At 44.4% G+C, this 24476-nt stretch overlaps 1 pseudogene; it reads left to right on the forward strand.

Moving 5' to 3' along the window:
* The first annotated feature begins 9106 nt into the window (after positions 1–9106).
* Positions 9107–10068, forward strand: LOC110301256 (synaptonemal complex protein 3-like; annotated as a pseudogene).
* Positions 10069–24476: the final 14408 nt, after the last annotated feature.

The following is a 24476-nucleotide window of genomic DNA, read 5'->3' on the forward strand; positions in this document are numbered from 1 at the left end:
TGTATTCATTTTTCTCTGCTCCTGACTGTGACCAGTGTGACCGGCTGCTTCAAGTTCCTGCCTTGACTTCTGTGGTAATTTGAGTAGGTTTGGCACCCATAGATTCCTATGTTTCAATGCTTGGCTACAGGGAGGGCACTGTTAGGAGATGTGACCTTGTTGGAGTATGTGTTGTCTTCTTAGGTGGGCTTTGAGATTATACTCAAGCTCTACCCAGTGTAGAATCTGTCTCCTCTTGGCTGATCAAAATGTAGAACTCTCAGCTCCTCCAGCATCATGTCTGCCTGAATGCTGCCATGTTTTCCGCCATGATGATGATGAGTTAAACCTCTGAACCTGTAACCCAGCCCCAGTTAAATGTTTTCCGTTATAGAGTTGCCTTGGTCATGGTGTCCGTTTGAAGAAGTATAGCAAAATTCGAGGCTTTTGGGCCCAGGCTTGGGAGTGTAGCCTTTGTGGCTTAGTGCTCCAGGTGCTGGTCATAAAACAGATATCGACATTCCTCCACCTACCAGCTTCCTGGGTTCAATTCAAAGAATGGCACCCTGACCATTACTGGAACCTGCAATGCAAATGTGCTATCTTTAGGGGCTCTTAGATTGTTAGGGGCTCTTAGAAACTGTCTTGAGAGATAACCTGACACTTGTAACTTTATACTTTCTTGTGACTCTTAACTGGTATTTTTGGTATTTTCCAACAACGCCCTCCCCACCTCCATGAATTGTGGTTTCTTCCTTTAAATACCCCCTTACTCAGCTACTCAGGGCGCCATGGTCCTCTACCCCTGCGTGGTGTATGACCATGGGCCCGAGAACGCTCTCGAATAAAAATCCTCTTGCAGTTGCAGCAAGATCGTTTCTTGTGGGTGATTTTGGGGTGTCGCCTCTCCTGAGTCAGAACGTGAGGGAGTCCTCACGTTGTGGGTCTTTCATTTGGTGCATTGGCCGGGAAACGCGACCACCCCTCACACCCGAGAACCGACTTGGAGGTATGGGGATCCCCTCTTGTGTGTGTGCCGGCCGGTGTCTCTGTTTTGAGTGTCTGTTTTCTGAAACGAACATTGGAACATGTGCTTGTTGTGTTGGGTTGTTTGTGTCTTGTCCTATGTTTCTGAAGCATGGCGAAATCTGAGTTTGGATCCATCTGAGTTTATTGAATTTGTGTCTTGGTTTTCGGGTTGCGAGATCGTGGGTTCGAGTCCCACCTCGTGCCTTGGTTTTACACCTGGCAGAGTGAAATTTGTGTCTTGGTTTTCGGGTTGCGAGATCGTGGGTTCGAGTCCCACCTCGTGCCTTGGTTTTACACCTGGCAGAGTGAGGAACAAGTGTGCTTCTCTGGTTTTGGTCGTCTAGGTAGAAATGGATGCTGGTGTTTGTAGACGATGGGGTGATGGGGTCTGAAATGCGCGCGCGGTCGGTATTTGCAGCTGTCCTTTTGGGCCGTAAGGACCGGAGGACTGTGGTCGGCAGACGTGCTAGGAGGACCACAGGCTGTGGCCCTGGGGGACGCCCTGGGAGGTAAGGAGAGCCAGGGACGCCTGGCCGTCTCCGGATCGGTCAGAGGGACCGAGTTCTGTTGAAGCGGAAGCTTCCCCCTCCAAAATCGTCTAATTCTTTTGCCTGCTTGTAGAGGACAAGAAAGGGTCGAATGTGTCTGGATCTGTTGGTTTCTGGATCTGTTGGTTTCTGTTTTATGTGTTTTTGTGTATGTGTTTAGAGCTATGTGAAAATCTAGAAAAGCAAAGGTAATTCTCATAGGTGCTTTATACCCTGACTAGAGATAGTTTACACCTAAGATGTGAGAGAATGGGTTTTGAAAAAAAAGCAGTACTCTCCGACTATCTGGGGATAATTTGGTAAAAAAATAAAATAAACAGTTTTAATTGGTCTTTGGGGCCCTGCACCTGTAGTTAGGAATCTAGTATGGCTAGAGAAGCCCTGCTAGGAGCTGATTATAAATGCTGCTCTTATAGGGACCACCAGCTTCTCAAGTTCTTAAGTTCTATGGTAAGGGAACAAATGGCTGTTTTTCCTACAAAAATCTCTGTGCTTGTGATTATTGGATTCATCAGGTGACAAGGTGCTCCTCTCTTGAAATTACAGCTAGAAAAATTAAGAATTTTGGTTGGTTTAAATGAGCAAATGTATACGGCCATTTCATTTTTGTTTCTAAATAGTTTCAAAAGTATAAATATGTTTTATATGTCTTGGTTATAGATTAGTGGCTCATAAGTTATTAGTTATGATTAAAAATTTGTAACATTGGTAACAAAAAGTTGACAACATGCAGCATGAGACAATCCATGGGAACAGGTCTCTAAAGATACGCCTAAATTGAGTAATATTCTATGTAATTCTTATCCTAGAAATCCGATTTGTAACAGATATATTGGCGGCTACACCTTCTTGTGTTTGTGTGCAGGAATGGACAGCCAAACTTTGTAGCAAGTAATGTTTTTAGAGTTCATTTAAAAAAAAAATAGATTGTTTAAAATTTGGTTTTGCTTCTCAAAATTGTGGTTGTATGAAGCCTCCTGAGTGGCCTAGTCCACAACCTTCCCCTTATCCACAGCCTCAACCCCAGCCGCGGAGGGAACCCCAAACCCCTCGGGGTGTTGAGAGACGACCGCTGCGGGTACATGGAGCTGCAGAGCACAGAGTCCGGGAGGACTCTGGTGGACCCGCCCAAACTTTAACCCTTCAGTACTGGTCATTTTCCTCTGCTGGTATTTATAACTGGAAAACTAACCACCCCCTTTCTCAGGATCCCCAATGCCTCACAGGGTTGGTAGAGTTCCTTATGTTTTCTCATGAGCCTACTTGAGATGATTGTCAACAGCTGTTGCAGATGCTCTTAACAACCGAAGAGCGAGAGAGAATTCTGTTAGAGGCTAGAAAAATAGCCCGGGAGCCAATGGGCGGTCTACACAGCTACAAAATGAGATTGACATGGGATTCCTTTTGACTCGCCCCAGTTGCGACTGCGACATGGCTGAAGGTAAGGAGAGCTTGAAAATCTAATGCCAGGCTCTGGTCTCCAAGGTGCCTCGAGACAGGCCCACTAATTTGGCTAAGGTAAGAGGTAATGCAGGGGCCGATCGAACCTCCCTCAATGTTCCTTGAAAGGCTTATGGAAGCCTTCAGGCGGTTCACTCCCTTTGATTTTACCTAGGAAGAAACTTCAGAGATTAGAAAGTGTATTAGAAGAGGGAGACAGTTATGTGATCTAGTGAAAGAGGCAGAGAAAGTGTGTGTGTGAGAGAGAGAGGCAGGATGCAGAAGAAAGAGAAAACAGGAGGGATCTTAGACAAGAGAGAAATTTGACTAGAATCTTGGCCACAGTGATAGGAGAGAAAGAAAAAGACAGGATCTAGACAGGAAACCTGGGCAACTGAAGACCGAGCCTCAGCTAAAAAGACTCAGCTGTGTCAGACTGAAGTTACTTATTTGAGATACACCCTTCGAGACGGGAAGTAGTGGCTAACTACGCCAAGGCAAGTAAGAAAATTCTTGGGTACTGCTGGCTTCTACAGACTCTAGACACCTGGGTTGGCGACCTTAGCTTCCCATTGTACCTCCTAACCAAGGAAGGGGAAGTGTTTGTGTGGATCCCAGATCACCTGAAAGCCTTTAGAGAAATAAAACAGGCCCTACTGATGGCCAGCCTTTGTCTGACCTAACCAAGCCTTTCACTCTTTATGTGGAAGAGAGATCAGGGGTCTCCAGAGGAGTCCTTGCTCAGACTTTGGGACTTTGAAAAAGGCCAGTGGCTTACCTATCCAAGAAGTTACACCCTGTTGCCAGCGGGTGATTTTCTTGCCTGAAAGCTATTGCTGCCATAATCTGCTTGTCAAGGATGCTGATAAGCTCACTCTGGGACAGTAACTAGCTGTAATGGCATCCCACGCTCTTGAAAGCATTATCCAAAAGCCCCCTGACTGATGGATGACTACCAATGCTCCTGTGACACATCAGAACTTTTTGTTGACTGAACGAGTGACCTTCGCTTCGTTCCACCTGCTGTCCCACTGCGTGAGACTGCACCTACTCATCACTGTGCTGAGAAACTGGTACTTGAAATGATCTGAAGGATCAGATCAGCCTTGGCCTGAGGGTTCGAGCTGGTACACTGATGACAGTAGCCTCGAGGTTAAAGGTAAGCAGAAGGCGGGGACAGCAGTACGGTGGTGGACAGAAAGCAAGTGATCTAGGCCAGCAGCCTCCCTGAAGGGACGTCGGCCCAGAAAGCTGAACTTGTGACTTTGAGACAAGCTCTATGAATGGCAAAAGAAAAGTCTACACTGACAGCAGGTATGCTTTTGCCACTGTACGGAGCAATATACAAAGAGGGCTGTTGACATCTGCAGAAAAAAACCTAAGATGCTGTGGCTAAAGAAAATCAGATGGCAGATCTAACCACCAAACAGGTGGCCCAAGGAGCAATGATCCTGGCAGTCAAGGAGCCTAAAGATTATTATGACATCAGAGAGACCAGCTTTAGATACACCCCTGAGCACTATCAAGTTATGGACAGTATTTGACTCGCCTGGGGGCCAAGAAATTAAAAGGTGTGGTTAGGTCCTTTGACTGCTATGTTACAGGACTCTTTGACTTGGCAGAAGAAATAGCCAAAAGCTGCAAGGCCTGTGCTATGATGAGGTAGAATTTCTAAAAGAAATCTTCCCAAGGTAATGGACCTGCCTTTGTTGCCCAAGTAAATCAGGGACTGGCCAAGATATTAGAGATTAGTTAAAAGTTACATTGTGCATGCAGGCCCCAAAGCTCAGGACAGGTAGAGAGAATAAATAGAACCATTAAGAGACCCTTACCAAATTGACAGCGGAGACTGGCGCTAATGATTGGATAGCTCTCCTACCCTTTGCTCTTCAGGGTTAAAAACACCCCTGGACAGTTTAGACTGACCCCCTTATGAATTACTCTACAGGGGGCCCCCTCCACTGGTAAAAATAGCCTCTGTACATAGTGCTGACATGCTGCTTTCCCAGCCTTTGTTCTCTAGGCTCAAGGTGCTCCAGTGAATGAGACAGCGAGCAAAAAGCAGCTCCAGAAGGCCTGCTCCAGAAGACCTGCTAGACATCTCCACGCAGAAAACCTTGAGACTCTGGTGGAAAGGCCCTTATCTTGTACTCTTGACCACCCTACTTTCTACCTTTATGGGACCCCTTTTGATTTTGCTTCTGCTTTTCATTATAGGTCCATGTGTGTTAAATAGGCAAGTCACCTTTATTAAAACAAGAATTAATGCAGTGTGGCTTTTAGTTTTGAGACAACAGTACCATGCCCTAAAGGATCAACTATGTCAGGGAAAAGATAGTGTCTAGTTCTAAGATTAGAACTATTAACAAGTAGAAGTGGGGAATGAAGAAGTATAGCAAAATTCGAGGCTTTTGGGCCCAGGCTTGGGAGTGTAGCCTTTGTGGCTTAGTGCTCCAGGTGCTGGTCATAAAACAGATATCGACATTCCTCCACCTACCAGCTTCCTGGGTTCAATTCAAAGAATGGCACCCTGACCATTACTGGAACCTGCAATGCAAATGTGCTATCTTTAGGGGCTCTTAGATTGTTAGGGGCTCTTAGAAACTGTCTTGAGAGATAACCTGACACTTGTAACTTTATACTTTCTTGTGACTCTTAACTGGTATTTTTGGTATTTTCCAACAACGCCCTCCCCACCTCCATGAATTGTGGTTTCTTCCTTTAAATACCCCCTTACTCAGCTACTCAGGGCGCCATGGTCCTCTACCCCTGCGTGGTGTATGACCATGGGCCCGAGAACGCTCTCGAATAAAAATCCTCTTGCAGTTGCAGCAAGATCGTTTCTTGTGGGTGATTTTGGGGTGTCGCCTCTCCTGAGTCAGAACGTGAGGGAGTCCTCACGTTGTGGGTCTTTCACGTTCACAGCTGTTAAACCCTAACTAAATCAACTTCCCTGCAGTTGTGAGCTTTCACATCCATATTTATTACTGCACTGCTCACAATAGCTAAGAGAAGGAACCAGCCTCGGGTCTGTTGACAGATGAATGGATAAAGAAAATGTGGTACACACATAAAATGGAATTGTATTTAGCTGTAAAGATGAGTAAGCTTAAGACACTGGCAGAAAAAGAGATGGGCTCAGATCCACACAGGTTTAGAAAGCAAAAGTTACATGTTTGTTTGTTTGTTTGTTTGTTTTTATCATGAACGTTTGAAAGTACATACACATCTCCGAATACTTATGTTTATACAAATAGGTTAGTGGTCAGTCTTGACCAGAGAAGCTCTTTCTGCAGTGGGAAACAGAAAGATCCAGAGCTGGTCCAGGTGCAGAGAGTGCATGACTATTGTGTGTTCAGCCTGTAAGGGTCCAGAGGTCACTGGAGGAAGACCCCAGGCTCAGACACCATGCAAAGACAAAGAGTATTCATTCTGCAGAAACATCCAGCATGCGGCGATCAACCATTTTTTGAAATGGTGACCCCAGACAAAGGCGCACAGGCCTTCTTATAGAGAACCAGGAGAACTCTCTAGAAGGATTAGGTAATTAAAATTTCATTAGTGGGTACTAGGGAGTCACAGGTGGTCAGTGATTTGCATTCCTATGTCATGCATGTTTAACCACAGCATGAGCTAGGACTGCCCAGCCCAGATGGCCCATCCTGAGATAAGCTATTTCCCTATTTTTTGTGGTTATCCCCAGGCTGTTCTTTGGAGGGGGGTCTATGACCTTGTTTCTGGATTTTATGGTCTGTTCCTGGAGCTGGTGCCTTATGACCTTCTTTCCAAAATCAAGTCTGGTCCTTACATGGAGACAAGTGGGGTTTATGTTGTCCTCTCAAGTCCTAAATGCATCTATACCATCCCCACCTCCAGGTTCAGAGAATATGGTGGACAAGGAGCAGAGAGATTGTAAGAGCTGGAGGGTAGGAAGGAGAGCGGCGAGACGATGTCTTCTGCACATGGCAAGGCTGCTGTACTCAGGAAGCCTCAGCTAGGATCGCTGTGCAAGTTCGAGCCCATCGGAGAGACTGGTCAGCATAACACCAGGCAGCAGTCATTGAACTAAGTGGGTTACAAATAAACAAAACCAACCACACAAATGAGCAAACAAAAGAAAACTAAGGTTAGAGAAAGACGTGTTGAGGGGTGTCGGGAAAATGAGGTGAAGCTGAGAGCCTGCACCGGGACAAACTGCATAAATGTGTGAAATTGCCAAAGAGTAAATAAAAATAGTCTGAAAATTAAAATAGGCATTATACATATGTGAAATACATATTATAAATAGCATGGAAGTATAAAGAGGATTTAAAAGGGAGGAAGATGAGGCCAAGGCCAGGGCCAGGAGGAAGGACAAAGAAAGGGTGATAAGATCTGTGTGGTATAAAGGCAGAAGGGACAATCAGGGGGAAGGGAAAGGGCCAGGAAGAGACTGGGAGAGGCACGGGAGAGCTATGAGTGGAGTAAATAACAGTTAAAATGAGAGGCATGTAGGAATGTTGCACTGATGTGCATCATTTTGCATGCCGAAAGAAAGGAGTTGCTTGCTTCCAACTGTACCCTGGTATACTACCAACCCTAATGTGACTATAACTCCATGTAGCTTCCGAGACCTGGATCTGCCACTTTGTGGACACTGTAGTCACTCTAGTAACTCACTATAATGTTAGTTTGTATTTCACCCTTCTTATTAGGACTTTGACACTAATGAGTATTTTCCACTGGTAGATTGCCCATCCTTTGTATCTTCTTTGTTCAAACAGTATCCCTGCTTGTTGACAGAGTTGTTTCTTGTTATCGGCACACGAAACTTTTCTGTGCTTTAAAAAAGGAATCCTTTGTCAGATGTGTGACTATTTTATCTGTGGCTGGAGCTTATCTACGCATTCCCTTTTACAACAGTCCTCTTAAATAACTCAAGACTTTCAGAAAAATTGCAAAACAGTGTAAAGGATTTCCACATTGCCTTTCCTCATAACCCATGAATGTTACCATTTCAACATCTCAACCTCAGTGTTACCACATCATCTCTGTTCCTGTCTCTTCTGTATTACTCCATGTCATTTTGTTTGCTTTTTGAGATGAGGGTCTTGATATGTGGCCCAGGCTGGCTTTGAACTTGTAGCAATCTGCCCTCATCAGCCTCCCATGCTCTGAGATTACAAATGTGCCACCATTCACAGTGCAACATTTTCTCCAAACCATTTCAGACTAAATGATAGAGATTATATTAAGTGGAAACGTAAGAGTTCTTTGGAAGGCCGGTTGGATGGTGTTTTGCTGGGGTAAACACGTGAAGGGACTTTTTGTTAAAATGGACACATATGTCAAAGGCTAAGGCAGACTGGTGAAGGAATGTTTTGCTGAAGCAGACACAGGAGAGAGGATGTTCTGCTAAAGCAAGCATGTGAAAGGACACGTGATGAAGGATTCTTTGTTAATGACACACATGTATTGGTCTGCCTTACATTGTGTAGTTGAGCTGCATTTGTTGGAACTCCATAGAGAGAAATGCACCAAAAACCGTCTGCAGTTTGTTGTCTCTTCCAAGGACTTGAGCTAATTGGCAAGTTGATGTCAGCTGAGGCAGATGCACATGCTGAGACAAGGTGCCTGGAGGACACTCGATGTTTGGAGGGTATAAATAGGACTGACAGACAGTGATGGAGACAGAGCTTGGCTTGCTGGAACAAGCTACCTGTGCAACGCTTGTGGGCCTCAAATATTTACTGATCTTCGCTTCCCTGAGAGAGGCACAGCCTAGAACTTCTCCTGGTGGTCCTCCTGGTCCCTCCTGCTGACTCGAGTTGAGGTTGAGGCCTGGCTGTCTCTGCTAGGTCGTGTCAACTCTGTTGTTATCCCGACTCTACTGGACTAGACTGCTGATGTATCTGTGAAGTGTTTGTGAGTGTTTCGAGCTGCCGCTGCCTGCTGACCTGTGAACTGAACTTCTGATTTCCAGACAACACAGCCAGCTGGGAGTTGCTCCAAAGAACCTTGCTAAACAGGTCCACCTCCCCTGTATCCTTTCTTTTCCACTACCTCTGGTGGTGGCAGGCTAGAAGGAAGGTTAAAATGTTTAAGAACCATCATTAAAAATAGGATTTGAGATGCTTCGAGGGTGCGGAGACAGTGACAGCTTACCGGAGCCGTTGAGCAAACATCTAAAGATGGTGCCTGGTGGAAGAAAGCATTCTGGGAAATCAGGGAAGCCACCTTTGGTTGATCAGCCTAAAAAAGCCTTTGACTTTGAGAAAGATGATAAAGATCTGTCTGGTTCAGAAGAAGATGTTGCCGATGAAAAGGCTCCAGTAATTGATAAACATGGAAAGAAAAGATCTGCAGGGATAATTGAAGATGTTGGAGGTGAAGTACAGAATATGCTGGAAAAATTTGGAGAAGATGCTATCTTTCAGGGCTTAGTTTGCCCCTTCCACCATGGATTCCTGCGATCAAACTTAGGCTGTCAGGCTATGGCAACGGACATCAACAAAGCTCTTCTTGCCAAGAGGAAAAGAATAGAAATGTATACCAAAGCTTCTTTCAAAGCCAGTAACCAGAAAATTGAGCAAATTTGGAAAACACAACAAGAGGAAATACAGAAGCTTAACAATGAATATTCTCAGCAATTTATGAATGTGTTGCAGCAGTGGGAACTGGATATACAGAAATTTGAGGAACAAGGAAAAAAACTATCTAATCTTTTTTGACAACAACAAAAGATTTTCCAGCAGTCTAGAATTGTTCAGAGCCAGAGAATGAAAGCAATCAAACAGATACACGAGCAGTTCATAAAGAGTTTGGAAGATGTGGAAAAGAATAATGATAATCTATTTACTGGCACACAAAGTGAACTTAAAAAAGAAATGGCTATGTTGCAAAAAAAAGTTATGATGGAAACTCAGCAGCAAGAGATGGCAAATGTTCGAAAGTCTCTTCAATCCATGTTATTCTGATGAGTCTTTGAAGAAAGAACTTGAACCTATGTAATATGATACAATTAAAACATTAGCTAAGAGGCATGCCTTTAGTAAATTATAGTTTAAATATAACATCCGAAATCATTAGCTTATTTAAGTGGAAGATTTTTGTTCCTGTTAATTTAAAACCTTATAAACCTAAACTGTGTTAAGTACCAGCTATTCCAATGTATCAAGCTTTCAGGGTTTTTTGTTTGTTTGTTTGTTTGTTTTAATAGTTGTTCTCTCCACGATTGTGTCAATAAAGATGATTTAAATTTAAAAAAATAGGATTTGAAAAAATTAAAGTTACAATTATATTATTTTATCTGTATTATTTCATAGTATGTGATCAAAAACAGTCCATTAACACTACCAGGATTTTACAATCAGTGGACCTTGTTCCAAACTCACCAGTTGTCTGACAACGTCCTTTATGGTAGGAAAAAAAAGTTGCAACACTCGGGGGGTTGGGGGGGGCTCTGAACTAAGATCATTGTCCTCTGATCTGGAGTATCTCATTTATTTGTTCACATACCATATTCGATATAACTCTATAGAGTACTTGGTATATATTTAATAGGACATCCCCTTCATTTACCCCATGGTATCCTTTGGCAGGGAGAAATTATTTTTTTAATTTGATGAAAGTACAGTTCATTGTTTTGGTACATTAAACTTTTTGTGTCCTATAGAAGGATTCTGGGATTGTTTGTTTGTATATGCATTTAAAATCTTATTTTCATAATGAGGAAAGGTTTTATTTTGGCTCATGGTCCAAAGTATATGTAGTCTCTCATGGTGAAATCACTGTAGCTAGAGCTTGGAGCAGCCGGTCATGTGGATCCAATTATGTCTGAAGTCAAAAGAAAAAAGCAATAAACACTTGCATTTCAGTGTTGGGGGTTGTTTTGTGCTCTGTGTATTCAGATGCCGATTTCCATGCCCTGAGATCTAGCTACAGTCCAGAACCAGCTTTGGCATGAATATCAAAGAATCTTCCCATGACAGGAAAATGGATACAGAAAATATGGTTCATTTACACAATGGAATACGACTCAGCTATTAAGAATGAGGACATCCTGAGTTTTGGAGACAAATGGATGGAAATGGAAAATATCATCCTGAGTGAGGTAACTCAGACCCAAAAGGACATGCATGAACTGCAGGGATGGAAATGGAGAGGAGCCTGAGGAAAAGAAGGTCCAGTGACAGGCCCAAAGTAGGATCCAACTCAATGGGAGGCCCCAAGGCCTGACACTATTGCTGAGGTGCTCACAAAAGGGACCTATCATGACTGCCCTCCGAAAGACCCAACAAGCAGCTGAAAGAGTAAGACGTAGATATTTGCACCCAAACAAATGGACAGAAGCTGCTGACCCCTGTGATTGAATTAAGGGAAAGCTGGAAGAAGCTGAGGAGGAGGGTGACCCTGTAGGAGGACCAGCAGTCTCAACTAACCTGGATGCCCCAAGATCTCTCAAACACTGGACCACCAATCAGGCAGCACACACCAGCTGATATGAGGCCCCCAACACATATACAACAGAGGACTGCCAGGTCTGGGTACAGTCAGAGATGATGCACCTAACCCTCAAGAGACTTGAGGCCCCAGGGAGTTTAGAGGTCTGGTGGGGTGGGAGGTGGAGGGGTGGGGACATCCTCGTGGAGACAGGGAGGCAGGGAGGAGGTATGGGATGTGGAACAGTCGGAGAGTGGACCAGGAGGGGAGTAAAATCTGGAATGTAAAAAAAAAAAAAATTAAATGAAAAGAAGGGATATATATATATATATATATATATATATATATATATATATCTCCCCAGTTATTTCTGATTGGTTAATAAAAGGCTGAACAGCCAATGTCTGGGCAGAGGAGATAGAAAGCTGGACTTTTGATCCCAGCCAGGGGTCTTGGCAGAAGAGCCAGGAAGAAGGAGTTGGCCAAGAGGCAGGTGAGGGTCCAGGAAGGAGATTGCAATGAGGTCAGGCATGAGGAGGAGTTGCCAAAGGAGTTCTCTATGATGACAGCTATAACAGAGCTGTGGACTCAATACAAGTATCACAGGGCATGTGGCTGGGAAGTAGATAACATAGACATTAGAATAGCTTAGAACCTGCCCAGTCACAGTGCTAAAAGCTAATAAACTTAACAGGTCTCTGTCTCAATGATTTGGGAGCTAGCTGGGTTAGAAAAATCTGCCACTTTTAAATTTCATCCTATATTTCGGTGCTCAGCTCTTTCTCCAGTCTTTCAAAAATGCTTAATGTTTTTCATTTTAGTTTATTGTTATTCATTCTTTAAGAATGTCAACGTATAGCTGGGCAGTGGTGACGCACGCCTTTAATCCCAGCACTTGGGAGGCAGATTTCTGAGTTCGAGGCCAGCCTGGTCTACAAAGTGAGTTCCAGGACAGTCAGGGCTATACAGAGAAACCCTGTCTCAAAAAAACCCTGTCTTGAAAAACAAAAACAAGCAAACAAACAAAAAAAGCAACAACAACAAAAAAGAATTTCAATGTATTTTGACCATGTTCACTCGTCCTCCACTCCCTCCAGATACATTCTCTCTTGCTTACTGACCCAACCCGTGTCTTCTTTATTAGCCCATAAAGTCCAATCCGTGCCATCTCCTGAGTTCATGGACATCCAACAGAGAATGGTGGACCCACCTAGGGACCTACCCTTCACAAAGCTGACTCCCCTGTTCCCAGTAGCCACCAGAAGACGATAGCTCCTCAGCTAGGAGTGGGGACTTCTGGTCAACCTGCCCTCTCCGTACTGGGATCTTGTCTGGCTGGAGCTCGCACAGTTCCTGTACAGCTGCCCTGTTGTGTCCAGAAAACCATTAGCTCATAGTCACCCACCATCGCTGACCCTTAGAGTCTTTCTGCCCCCTCCCCCCTCAATGACCCCTCAACCTTGGGGTGTGGCACCGGTGATGTCCCACTTAGGGCTGAGCATTCTACAGTCTCATTATCTATACCTTGACCAATTGTCAGTCTCTATGTTGATCATCATTCACTAGAAAAAGACACTTTTCTGACTGGAATTGAGAGATGCCCTGATCTATTAGGAATCAGTTTAATGGTATGTCCATTTGTCAGAGCAATAGTGATAGGTTCTACCCCTGGGGCTACCACCTGTCTAGCCACAGGTTCCTGGCCTAATAATGGTGTCACATAAGGGTTTCATGTTGTGGAGAAGACCTTAAATCCAATAACAAAGTGGTTGGTTACTTGAAGGGCATTATTGCGATGGTAGACTTGTCTTGCCAGGCTGGTTATTTATGTGGTTTGTAGGGTTCACAGGTGGGGTAAGATTGACGAATATTTTTCTCCTCCAGTAGCCTGAATACATGGAAAGCTATTGACACTTTCTAAAGTTTATTTTTAGAGATGTGGCTTGCCTGCTTGTCTGTATATGTGTAACCTTCCCTCAGCCTGAAGCTGGCTGAGCTAGACTTTGACCTTGCTGCCACTAAGGAGATTATCTAGGGTGGAGCTTTCCTCCCTAGATCGCTCTATTGTTCAGCCACTGTTCCTCTTCAAGATACTGCTACCTGCTGGGAGGCTGCCTAGCTATTCCTGAGACCACACCCTATCCTGCAGGTCATCACCTGCAGCTGGTTCCAGGCTCCGAGAATGAATTGGCAGAAACGGCCTCCCCGCCTCTTTTATTTTATTTTTTTATTTTTATTTTTTTTTTGGTTTTTCGAGGCAGGGTTTCTCTGTTTCCTTGGCTGTCCTGGAACTCACTCTGTAGACCAGGCTGGCCTCGAACTCAGAAATCCGCCTGCCTCTGCCTCCCGAGTGCTGGGATTAAAGGCGTGCGCCACCACGCCCGGCTCCGCCTCTTTTATAAGCGCATTCACCATTAAACATTTGAGCCTTGATCAGAACACTGTCTTGGCTCCATTTCTCTCTCGTCCGCCTAGTTTCCCTCTCTTTCAGCCCCAGTTTGCCTCCCAGGTGAAACCCAGTTCATGTGAGCTGCTGGCCGGTTTGCAACCTATATGTTCTATGTGAACATGGGCAGAAGAGGGTACTGGATCCCTTGGAAATGGAATTATAGGCAGTCATTAGTAGCATGATGTGAATGCTGGGGACAGAACCCAGGTCCTCTCAAGAACAAAGCTATCTCTCCAGCCCCCTGGCTCTTATGTTTAAGTCTATCTACAATCTATCAGAAATCAATTTCCCTTCCTAAGTAAGGCAGGGATTGGCATTGACTTTTATCTATGCCTATCCAATATATTTAGGACCCTTTCCATGACTTACATCATAGTTTACTTTCTTACTCTGTGATAAATACCATTATCAAAAGCAACTTGTGGAGAAACGGGTTTATTTGGCTTACAGGTTACAGGCCCTCATCAGGGGAAGCCAGGGCAGGACTGAAGCAGAGATCCTGGTGAAACAATCTGGCCTGTTTCCCTGGTCTGCTCAACTACCTTTCTTATACAGCCCAGGACCACCCACAGAGGTACCACCTTCAGTGGGTTGGGCCTTCCCACATCAATCAGAAATCAAGAAGATGCCCCAACAGGCTTGCCCACAAGGCCAATCTGATGGAGTCAGCTCCTTAATTGACATTCCCTCTTCTCAGGTACATCTCCATTTGTGTGACAACCTGTCTCAGGACATTTATCAAAATCAGTTGAATATATACGAATATATGATTATGAATATATTATATGAATATATATGGATATTTTTCTAGATTTCTGTTTTGCTTGACTAGTCTGTTTCTTAAGACACTAACACTCAGCTTGGACTATTTGTAGCTTCATCCAGAATCTTGCAATCTGACACTAAATCCTCCAGCTGTGCTCCTCTCTTTCAAGGTGGTTTTTGTAACTGTCTCCTTTGATCTCATATGAAGTTTCAGAATGCAGTTTCTTCAGAAACGCCCACCGGGCTATTGGCAGGGATCCCATGGACTCAGCAGCTCAGTGTGGAAGAAAGACATCTGTTAGTTTCTGAGACTTCACAACACCCTCCATAATATGCAAATGTGGTTCTATCCTGAGCGAGTGCTGGGTTCACCCTTAGGGGACTGATGTGCTCAGTCCTGTGAAAAGGGTATGTTTAAGCTTCACTTTCTATTGTGTGTCCTTAGACTATAGAACAACTGAGATCTATGTATTAACTGACTTGTGAGATTCACTTACTGCTTCCAGTTTTGATATACTGCTCAGGTTTTCCACATACTATCTTCTCCTCACCTCAAAGCCTTTGCTGTTTCTCTATATTGTATTTGCTAGGAATGTCAGTGCAGAGTTAAGCAGAGGCATTGTTCCTGATCTGCTTCCAAATCAAGCATGATATTAACATCCTAAAAGACTTTCATCCAGCTAAAGATGTTTCCTTCTATTCCGAATTTGCTTAGTTAAAGCAGCAACAACAGCACCCACACACACATGTGCACACCCATACACATGTGCATACCCACACACGGGCACACACGAATGGGTGTTGAACTTTGTGAAATAAACCATACAACCCAAAAGCCCAAACTGCGGTTTTTGTTTTTGTTTTTGTTTTTTTAGAAAAGGCTCCTGGGCTGGAGAGATGGCTCATCAGTTAAAAGCATTTGCTGCTCTTATCGAAGATTCCATTTCAGTTCTGAGCACCCATGTGACAGTTCACAAACATCTGTAACTCCAGTTCCAGAGGATTCAACCTGCTTCTCGGGCCTCCGAAGGCTCTGTATGCATTGGTATACTTACATACATGGAGGCAAAACACTCACATACATAAAATATCAATCTTTTTTAAAAGAAGAAATGGTTTCTCACACTTCTTTTTATTAAAAAGAAGATATTCTAGGCTGTGGGGAGTGTACCATAGAAACTACACTATGATTTAGATTAGAATAAAATTAACTATGTTTTTTTTTTCAATTTTTTATTACGTATTTTCTTCATTTGCATTTCAAATGCTATCTCGAAAGTCCCCTATACCCTCTCCCAAACTATGTTTTTTTAAAGTGACAATAAGATATAAGAATTCTTCATGGTATCCTAGAGCTGGAAAAAGTAGCCAAACAGACTTGAAACAGGACCTTCCTCAAGGCTTTGCACAGATGTCAGTGAAATGGGCATCTTTGCAGCCCAATGGACCAAGGGGAAGTTAGCTGCTTAACCCAGACCAGAGCTGACCTGCAGTTACTGAGCCAGCTGGAAGCAGCTCACCTGGGCTGCAGCCTTTATGTTGGAAGGGTTGCAGCTCCAAAAGATTGGAAGGCAAACTGGGGAGGGGCCACATGCAAGCAGAGGGATTTGAGACACTGATACAGGTGAGAGCTACAGCTGCCGTACCAGGACTTCAATACAAAGGCTGAGGCTGAGCACCATCAGAGGACTGTGCTTTCCAGCTGCTGGCCAGAACAGGGCCTATGTCTCCTCCTTTCTGCTTTCTCACTAATGCTTGCACCCCAGAAACAACAGGGGAGCCCCTTTCTGCTTCCTGTCGCACCAGTGTCCTCTACTGAGAAATTTCAACACTAAAAGGAAGAAAGTCTTCTAGAAATTCTGCCCATTGCTATGGGGTATAATGAAGGGTGAATCTGAAACCAGGAAACAATGGATTTCACCTGACAGTGCAGCTAAGGAATGGGATGAATAAGTCATTAGATAGGTGACCTTCCCAGAATTCTCTTGGAAGATTCTAGAATAGAAGAATTCATTTTCTCTTTCTTTCTTTCTTTCTTTCTCTCCTTTCTTTACCTTTTTTGTCTCACATTAAATTTAACTTAGCTTAAATTTAAAGAAACTTCAAGTTAAATTGTGTAGACCTTATATCAAAATAAGCCCAATTATATTAAACATTAAATTGTATTAGGAATACAAATTCCTACAATACAAAACACAAAAGTGCACCAAAGAAAGAATAGACATCATCTAGTTAGAAGTCCGCATTTCTAGGCTTTCAATGAGTGAACTAAGGAGGAAAGTGTAAAATGTCCTCAAATCACATGAACAATATTTATCGGGACTCAAGCAGATGGGGGTGGGGAGATGGTTTCTTAAAAGAACAATAAAAGGTCTGTTAGGATTACATTAAAATCTCCTGAGCACTGGAAGGGAAACTATCAAAATTTGAATGTTAGTGGGACGTGACTAGAAGATTTACAACCTATCCTTCAATGTAAGAAACAGACAAGAGAACCGTTAACTTCCTCCTATTAAGATGCAAATTACAGCCTTAATCGGCTCTGTTTATGCATTACCTTTGAAGATAAAGTAGATGTTAGTTTAATATATGTTCTGAGACTGGGAGGTGACTGGTGTTCATAGGAATTGCCAGAACATCTAAGTTTGCGTGTTTATGTCCTTGGAGTGACTCTGTCCCCGGGAGATAAAGAGAGGGTCCAATGTAGGTGTTAAAGATGGTTGTGGAGGGGAAGGGAAATGGGAAATAATGCAAACAAAGGTCTGAATGAAATGGTCAGAAGTTGGTCTGGAGAAGTGGCTCAGCATTTAAAGGACCTTTTCTCTTACAAGGATCAAAATTCAAGTTGCCAGCACGAACGACAGGCAACTCATAGGCACCTATAACTCCAGCTCTAGGGAATCTGACACCTTTTGGTCTCTACAAGCACCCATACACACACACACACACACACACACACACACACACACACACAATTATACCATATATTTTAAAATCAACAATTGGGAGGCTAGAGAGATAGCTCAGAGCTAAGAGCAATGGTTGCTCTTCCAGAGATCCTAGATGCAATTCCCAGCAACCGCATGGTGATTTGTAACCATGAATAATGAAATCTGGTGCCCTCTGCTGATGTGCAGGCATACAAACAGGCAGAACACTGCATACATAGTAATAAATAAATCTGTTTTTTAAAATTCAACATTTTTAAAATTTTGTTCTATTTTGTAATCCATTTGAACATAATTATGGTCAGTGATAATTTGTTTGGCCAGAGCCAACACTCATGAGGAGCTGTTTATCAGGATATGAAAGCTAATCAAATTTGAGCAGCAAAATTATGTATATATCATTGTTGCTATCGTGGTGCATGAGCCTATGAAGAAACACAGAACACATACAATTGATTTATTAGATCAATGTTTCCCTTTCAAGACAGGGTTTCATTATGTAGCTCAGGCCTGCCTGGGACTCGTTTTGGAGCCATCTTAACCCCAACTCAAAACCATGGTCCAGTAGGGTATGGCTGAAAACCTTTGGAGTGCTAGGATGACCCAGTCGGGAAGGAGATATTTAATGTTCCATGATTACTAACATTGTGATTACTAACATAAAGGGTGTGTGTGCGCGCGTGTGCGTGTGCGTGTGCGCGCACACGTGCCCGTGTTGAGTCAGGGTCTCTCTCCATAGTCCTGGCTCTCCTGGAACTTACAAAGTAAACCAGTCTGGCCTTGAACTCATAGAGATCCTTCTGCCTCTGCCTTCTGAGTGCTGAAGAGTCCACACCCAGCAATGCAACATTGTATTGTAAATGTAGCAATTGAAAGGAAAAGAATTCAGGTATGTTAACAAGAAAGGAACTGGGCCAGGAGTAGCTTCCTCTGCCAAGTGCTTGCCTTAAACCAGCCTTCTTCCTCACTGCCCTTTGCCAGCTCTCTAAAGAGACAGCATCAAGTGAGGCTGTCGGCTAAACCTAGTCTCTTCTTCCTGTCGCTAGGGACTGCCGTTTAGAATCTCAGTTCGCTCCTGTTACTCGGTTTCTTGGTTTATACCTTCAGCCCACCATTGAAGGTACTCAGCAAATTTGGAGTCGATTAATAACCTTTCTTCACTGTATTTCATGGAAGTGCTAACTGCACTTCTTCTCCACGCTGAAATGTGCAAAATAAGCCAAGTATGGGGTGCACACCTATCATCCCGTTACTTGAGCTCGGGGCCAGCCAGGGCTACACAGCGAGTCCCGGTGTCAGGTGTAGGAGGAGCTGGAGGAATGGCTCCGTGAATAAAGCTTTGCTCTACAAGAGTGAGGATCTAAGTTCAAATCCTCAGAAGCCAGGCATGGTAGTGTGAGCCTGCAATCTCAGTGCTCCTGTGATGAGATGGGAGGCAAAGAAGGCAGAGCCCTTAACCGCTCACAGGCCAGCCAACCTGGCATGTGCAGAGACAAGGAGATCCTGCCTCAGAGAAGGTGGGAAGTGAGAACGGATAACTAAGATTTCCCTGTGAGTTCTATACATGAACCATGGTAAGCACACCCCATGCCCCCACATATACATCATAAACATCGTATATACACAAGATGCTCAACAGACTCCACACGTTTATCCATGGCCATGCGGATGGTGGAGGGCTGAGTGTGGCTGAGCACATCTCATTTAGTGAGAACACTGCTCACACCCACAAGACAAGTCACCCAAACAGTTGGCATCCGTCACAACCTTGCCAGCTTTAATGCTTAGGAAGGGTAGCTGTCCTATGTGTGGGAGGAAAATAGAGGTTTGGAGCTCAGAGGAAAGCTCCAGAGACACCCAGGGTTTAGTTGTGTTGGGGTGACACTTGTTCAGTGTCTTTCATCTGGATGCTTGCATGCTCCGATCCTACTTGTTCCCCATATGGCAGGCTCACCACCCCATCCTCCCAGCATCATGGCCAATATTCCTCAGCCTTTCTAATCGAGAGGCTTAGATCCTTTATCTGGACTGTATCTCCTGGGGTTATTTGCATTTTTAAGTGGATCAAAATTGGAAAATATGAAGTTCTGCTGGCATTGGTGGCCAGATACTAGAATTTTGGGTGGGGTGGAAGGGCTGATGTTGAGGCCTTATGATACCCTCTTCCTGGCCACTGGGCAAGGCAGGCCTGGAAGTACAGGCAGGGCATTCCCTGGAGACAAGGCAGGTTAGCTCCCATGTTCCCAAGGTCCTTCTCAGGCCCCTGGGACATTGATGGAATTTTAACTATCCCATCTCATTAATTGTATTTTAATTCTGTCTTTCAAACTGCCAGTTAAATATGAGAAATAGACATTATTGTTATTGCTTCCTGAGAAAGAGTGGGGAAAATAGGCTACACACACACACACACACACACAGCAAAAACTGACATACTGCTGTTTCTCATAAAACACTTGAATTCACCAGCTGCCTTATCACCAGCCAACCACGGATCCAGACCCTCTCCCTGGACTAGCCCACTGCCCCTCCCCTGGCCGCTAGCTGAGCTCATCTGCTTAGAGTGTTGCTCATCTCCTGCTAATCTAGTTACTCCCCTATCAGATTGTGTGCTCTTCTACACAGCCAGAGGAGCCGTGAGGCCCCGGCAGGAACACCTGTGCTTTGGCCCACCCAGGGGCACAACTTGGGTGCTTTGAGTCAGCCTTCACCTGTAAGTACCAGGTCTTTGGCACATCTAAATTGGTTTGAACTAGAAAGATTTCACATAATTAGAATGGTAAAAACATTAATTGTCTTTCTCCTGTTTTTTTTTTTTTTTTTTTTTTTTACGCAATATATATTGCACACAGAGTAAGCAATGATGAATTATATAGGCACTGGGAAGATGATGCTACAGGAGTTTGAGGGCTGAGTTTGCATCTCTAGCACCTGTGCAAGTTAGGCACAGCAACTTGCACTTGTGCTCCCAGCACTTGTTGAGGCAGAGATTCCCATACATTGCTAGCCTGCCAATCCGGTCAAAAAGTGAGCCCCAGATTCAATGAGACGCTTTGCCTCAAAAATAAGGTGGATAGATGTTGCGGCCTGCCCGCAGTCCACAACACGAACGGTTCAACTGAGAATGGCAGTTCGATCTGAAAAGAGAGGAATCTAGACGGGGCGAAAGAAAGAATGGAGCCAAGACAACAAACGTTCTGATCAAGGCTCAATTTTACTATTTTCAGACACTCAGTTATAAAGGAAGGGGGAGGGAACCCAACTTCCCGCCAAGTAACTCAGGGTCCAGTAGCAGGACGAACACGTGTGTGCCTCCAGGCAGCAAAGGCAGGGTCCAGCAGTAGGCGTGGCAGGACGAATGAGCAGGTAGCTCCACCCTTGAGCAAGCAGGTTCCAGGCTGGGGGAAGGGAGGCCACAGATAGAGATAGAGAACCACACCTGGCAATAACCCCTGGTCTCCATACATGCAAACAGGCATGGGCACCTGTGCACACATATGCATACATGCGAGCAGAACACGTATTTATTACACAATGAAATCGAAATAATATGAATGAAATTAAAAGGAAGTAAATGAAATAATGGATAAAATGAAAGCCACACAAGATACTTCTGAATCCTACTAACCTAATATTTGCTATTGATAACAACAAATCTCAGAAGATGATGCAGGCCATTATGCTTACCCTAAATTTCAAAAACTAAGAATCAACAGGATGTCCCCCTGAATCACACATGTGCTTACTTATGATCCCAGCCAAGCCCTCTGGGCGTGGCTACGGCCCATCCTGTCACTAACATCTAACTCACAGCTGAATAGAACGGGTCATGCCAGGGACCCTCATTCTAACTTCCCTCTGCTCCAGGTGGCTCAGTGCTGCATTGAGCCCTCACAGACCCTTCTCTGACTCCCTGGCATGGCCTGCCTGAGGCTTAAGCCTGCTCAGGCCTCAACTGCTCCCTGTGTTCCCAATCTCACTGCCCTGTCAGAAGAAGGAAGCCACACTTTCTCCATTGTTCCCTTTTCACGGTGATCTGCTTTGACACTCAACTTGGGAGTTTCTGAAGATCTCCTTCCTGGGTCTCTTGGTGCCATAGGGCAGTTGGGATTTCCCATTAACTCCCCTGGGATGGCTTGGCACTGACTGCATCCTACATGTGCACAGAAGATAGACAATTTCTAAATGATCAGGGGCTGGCCATTCCTCCCTCACATTGTCATTCTTTAGGCAATGCCACAGGTACTCAAATGACACAACACTTGAGTAGGTCTTGAGCCAAACCTGGACCTTTTGTGTCCTGGGACTTTGCTACTAGATGCCGCTGCAGTCAAATACACAGAAACACCCCCTCGGTCTTTGTCTACTCATTGCCTGCCCCAGGTTATCTGTTCCATTTTCCCCCCAGTAGCGTAAGTTCTTCAGAAATAACTAGTGCCACACACATTGATACCTAAGGGCCAGCTACATGCCCAGACCTGCACCAACTGTTCTGTCTCCCTCTATTAGAGGCAGTTAACCTCTCCATTTCACTGAGAGTTCCAAAAGGTCTTATTTTCTGCACCTCTCCTAGAGGCTTAGAAGTGGTGTGCACTTCAGAAAGCAGCAGACAAGGGGACTTTCAAGAGTCATACCGTGGTAACCACTTCACTTTCCTAACTGGGGTTTTAAAATTCGTTTAGAGCTCTAAAACATCCCCAGACAACAGAAGACACCCATCTGCTTCCTGCCTTCCCCGAGGATGAGCCAGTGAAGAGCAGCTTCAATTTGTCGCTTGAATCACCGGTATTAGGAGAAAATGAATCATTTCCTGATAAAACAGTTGCACAAGATGCATCAGAAATTCTCCAGTATGTGGACACTAAGCCTCCCGATGAAGTCAAGTCTTACAAATGTATGTTTTCTCCTGTATTGGATTAATTTCAAGTTCCTTCTTAGAACATAAACGGTAAAACAAGCAGTCTCTACCCCACCCATGTTCATGGCTTAGACTTGAAATGTTTTCCATTTGTTTGATTAGGGTTTAGTTTGCTTGTTTGTTTCTTGCCTTGGGCCTGTTTTGTTTGTCCTTGTCATTTTGTCTTCTGGAATTCTGAGCCATAGTGACTAAGGCACAGCCTGCCCTCCGACGTCAATCGGCCTGTGCTGCCACAACTGGCTTCAGCTCTGTTTCGTTCCTTTACATTTCTGCTCATTCTTTATCTGAATCTCTTGAAACTAAACAAGCCTGAGGTTTCTTCAGATAATTTTTTTTCTAGGCTTTGTTTCCCTTTTTTTTTTTTTTTTTTGGTTTTTCGAGACAGGGTTTCTCTGTGTAGCCTGGCTGTCCTGGACCTCACTTTGTAGACCAGGCTGGCCTCAAACTCAGAAATCTGCCTGCCTCTGCCTCCCGAGTGCTGGGATCAAAGGCGTGCGCCACCACGCCCAGCTTTGTTTCCCATTTTTATGATGAGTGTCCAGGGGCACACGTGTGCATACTTATCTATTTTTCCTAATTCTTATTTTTCAAGTGAGGGCTATGGGCTTCAACTTCTCCTTTGAGTATGGTGCGAATGAAGAAGATGATCTGCTACATGGAAAGGCAATTTTGATGGGTATTTCCAGGAAATTTCATAGAAGCTCCTTGGAGAAGTTCCAGTGAGCTGGTTGCTGTAGAATCTGCTTTTGGGTTGGTTTTTTTTTTCCCCTTTTTGGTATTGGTCATGAGAGCCTGGAACTCAAGACACTACCCTGTTCTTGTCAGACGAAAAGGCTCAGTCTGTCCCTGGGACCTGCTCCAGGGGTTCAGAGCCAGAGATGGCAACTGTCAGTGATGGAGAGGTGGGAGTCAATCCTTCCTCCTCCTCCCCTTCTCCTCCTCCTCTTCCTCCTCCTCCTCTCTTCATCTTCCTCCTCTTCCTCCCTCCTCCTTTCCCTCCTCCTCCCTCCTCCCCTCCCTTCTTCCTCCTCCTTTTCTTCCTCTTCCTTCTCCCCTTCCTCTCCTTCCTCCTCTTCCCCTTCCTTATCCTCCCCTTTTTTCTCCTCCCTCTCTCTTCCTCTGCCTCTTTCCAGCTGGAGATTGAAGCAAGGTCTCACATATGCTAGGCAAATATTCTGCCCCATAGGTCACCATTCTTAACAACATTGTCCTGCTCACCTGTACCTCTGTGCATAAATCTAGTTTCTGGAACTGCACAGGCTTATTGAAAAAAAAAATAACCAAAAACCTCTTATCTCCAAGGAGAGCTTAAATCCCTCTGAATTCAATACAGAGTAGGGACTGCTAGCTGGTTGGTGGGTTTTAAATTTTGGTTCTGTGAGTCTAGAGCAGCGGTTCCCAACCTTCTTAATGCTGCAACACTTTAATACAGTTCCTCATGTTGTGGTGAACACCAACTATAACATCATTTTCATTGCTACTAACTATAATTTTGCTACCATTACAAATAGTAATGTAAATACCTGATGTGAAGGAGATCTGATATGTGACCCCTGTGAAAGGGTCATTGAGAACCACTGGTCTAGAATATAGTGTGGTAGAAGAAACTAAAAACTGCAAGAATATGCATCCCAAGAGAAACTTGTTTCTAAAAGCACCACTAAGAGTGTAGATTGTATAATTGTACATTGTAGATGACTGTAGCACACACACACACACACACACACACACCCCTTAAACTTCAAGCCTCCCGATCTTTACTGTCCTCACTTAGTGTGGGCTACTGGAAGCTGTCTGTGGTGGCCACTTGAGATCAGAAGAAAAGTCCAAAGTTGACAGCTGGACTATTACTTTCTTGCTTCCTGCTTCCTGCTTCCTGCCTACTCCCTCCTCCTCCTCCTCCTCCTCCTCCCTCTCCTCCTCCTCCTCCCTCTCCTCCTCCTCCTCCTCCTCCCTCTCCTCCTCCTCCTTCTCCTCCT

This window comes from Mus caroli, unplaced genomic scaffold, assembly GCF_978045245.1.
Source record: "Mus caroli unplaced genomic scaffold, Mus_caroli_1 scaffold_1, whole genome shotgun sequence".
Taxonomy (NCBI): Eukaryota; Metazoa; Chordata; class Mammalia; order Rodentia; family Muridae; genus Mus; species Mus caroli.